Source organism: Chrysochloris asiatica, unplaced genomic scaffold (genome assembly GCF_000296735.1).
Source record: "Chrysochloris asiatica unplaced genomic scaffold, ChrAsi1.0 scaffold00318, whole genome shotgun sequence".
Classification (NCBI taxonomy): Eukaryota; Metazoa; Chordata; class Mammalia; order Afrosoricida; family Chrysochloridae; genus Chrysochloris; species Chrysochloris asiatica.
In genome coordinates, this window is record NW_006408836.1 from 3216580 (window position 1) to 3219423 (window position 2844).

A 2844-nucleotide genomic window follows, 5' to 3' on the forward strand; every position below is an offset into this window, starting at 1 on the left:
GCTATCGAAGCTAAGTCAAATGGGTACTATCTGCAAGTTTGGGTGTTCTTATGCATCTCCGCTCACTTCATATCAGCTGGATACTTCACTCTCAGCTCTAGCCCTCTGTGACTATGTCCTTTTCCATGGGCTCAGGTGTCCCCAGGTCTCACCACACATTGGACCAACCAGCCCTTCTTCTCTCTCTCATCTCCAGGTCAACGGGAGTCTATGGAACGTGGTTGAACCCAGTCCATTTCTTCATTGCTGCCTTTCCCCCTCTTCCATTCACCAGTAGACTAATGTGGTCGCCAGCAAGCTTACATGCCTGTTCATATGTTCCCTTTGAGTTTCAATTTTAGATAGGGGTTTGTCCTGAAGGGACTTGGTTGCTTGCCTTGATAGCTTCCCAGTGAACAACTTCCTAATTCTTGTAGTAGCCAATTATACTGCCATTTTTGTTTTGGATTTTTTTCTGCTGAGCTTTCCTTGAAGATGTATCTTCTGTCACTCTAGCTGTTCCAGGCTGGTCCAGAGTTTACTCTTATTGGTTCTCCTTTGTAGGTAACTTTTTAATTTTTCTTGAGCTGCTTTCAGGATTCTTTTCTTATCTCTGATTTTGGAACATTTGATTCTGATATGTCTTGGTGATTGTCTTCTGGGGTCTATCCTGTTCATGAGGTATGTTAAGTTTAAGTTCTCTACTTTCATGAAAGTTGGAAGTTTTCTTCTGACAAATCTTCAACAATATTCTCTATGCTTTTTCAGTCTTCCAGTTCTGGAATTCTAATCACACATAAGTTATTCCTCTTCATGGCATTCTGAATAATTCTTAGGCTTTGTTCATTTTTTTAATAATGTTTCCCTTCAGTTCCTTTAGCATATTTGTATTGAGAATGCAGTCTTTACCTTATTAATTCTGTCTTTTATCAATTTATTTCTACTCCTTTGTCCTTTTTGTGAATTATCTTTTTCTGAAATCATAGTATTAATCTTCTGGATTTCTATATATTGTTCAATTTTTTTAATTTGTCAATTTGTTCTCTTATTGTTTTCTAAATTCTTTTAGAGTTTTGTCTTTATTTTCCTTTGCTTGGTGTTTCTTCAATCTTTCTCTCAGTTGAGGGGGTGGGGAAAGCAACCCAAACAAAACCCACTCCATCCTCTGCAACGTTGTCCATAGCTTGTCATGACCCACATAATCGACAGCCTTTGCGTAGTCAATAAAGCACAGGTAAACACCTTTCTGGTATTCTCTGCTTTTAGCCAAGATCCATCTAACGTCAGCAGTGATATCCTTCATTCCATGTCCTCATCTGAATTCGGCTTGAACCTCTGGCACATCTCTGTCAATGTACTGTTGCAGCCATTTTGGATTATCTTTAGCAAAATTTTACTTGCATGTGATATTAATGATATTGTCTGATGATTTTCGCATTCCATTGGGTCACCTCTCTTTGGAATGGGCACAAATATGGATATCTTCCAATCAGTTGGCCAGGTAGCTGTCTACTAAAGGTTGCTGTCTTCTAAATTTATTTTGGAAGATGAGTGAGCATCTCCAGTGCTGCATTAGCTTGTAGAAAGATTTCAATTAGTATTCTGTCAATTCCTTGGAGTCTTGTTATTTGACAATGCCTTCAATACCATCAGTTCTTGATCATATGTACCTCTTGAAATAACTGAACATCAACCATTTCCTTTTGGCACAGTAACTGTGTATTCCATCTTTTTTTCATGCTTTCTGCATCATTCAATATCTTGTCTATAAAATCCTCCACTATTGCCAGTAAAGATTTGAATTTTTTCTTCACTTCTTTCAGCTTGAAAAATGCTGAGCGTGTTCCTCCCTTGTGGATTTCTAACTCCAGGTCTTTGCATATTTCAATACTTGACTTTGTCTACTTGAGTTGCCCCTTGAAATTTTCTGTTCTGCCCTTTTATTTCTTCATTTCTTCTATTTGCTTTTGTTACTCTATGATACTCAAGAGCAAGTTTCGAGTCTCTTTTGACATCTAATTTGGTCTTTTTTTTTTTTTTTTTTTCAACCTCTCCTTTCTTTTAAATGATTTGCTGCTTTCTTACTGTATGATGTTCTTGATGCCATCCTGTAACTCTTCTGGTCTTCCATTATTAGTGTCTAATGCATCAAATCTGTTCTTGAGATGGTTTCTAAATTCAGGTGGAATATATTCAAGGTCATATTTTGGCTTTCATGGACTTTTGTTTCTGCTTCAGCCTTGCAGAAGTCCAACTCTCGCAGGGTCTCGAGACACGAGAGGAGACGTGGAATCAGAGAAAGTGAAAGTAATCGATGAGTCTCCATTTAGTTGACTGATGGAGTTCTCATCAGTCTGTCTGACTGTCTGTCTGCCCCGGCTCAGCAAGTCTTTATTTTTATACTTAAAATTACACAGTGTATAATGATTTGATACTTTGATTTTTCCCTTGAATTATTACACATTTTTAATCACAACATTCCTTCACCCTGTGATTATACAACCTTAACAAAAGTATTTCTATGATGTCCAAACTGACCTTTCCAATATCCTGTTCATTTTCTAACCATTAAGCATTTTTCTTTTGACATCATCTCCTCTCCTATGAAAGTGATAAATTGTTTCTTCTTATTCTCCCTAAAAGATCAAGTTAAACCTTACACAAATCACTTCCACTTATCAGACCCCTGATTACATCCTGTTAGTAATATAAGTTTCTATTAATCATCAATGCCTACACTACGTTATTGTTTCTACTAGGTGATTATCAATCTTCTATCCTACATAATGTATTACTATTTTCTATAGTACTATTTTCTAACATCTACTTAATTATTTTGTTTTCTAAAGTATTCACTAAATTGCT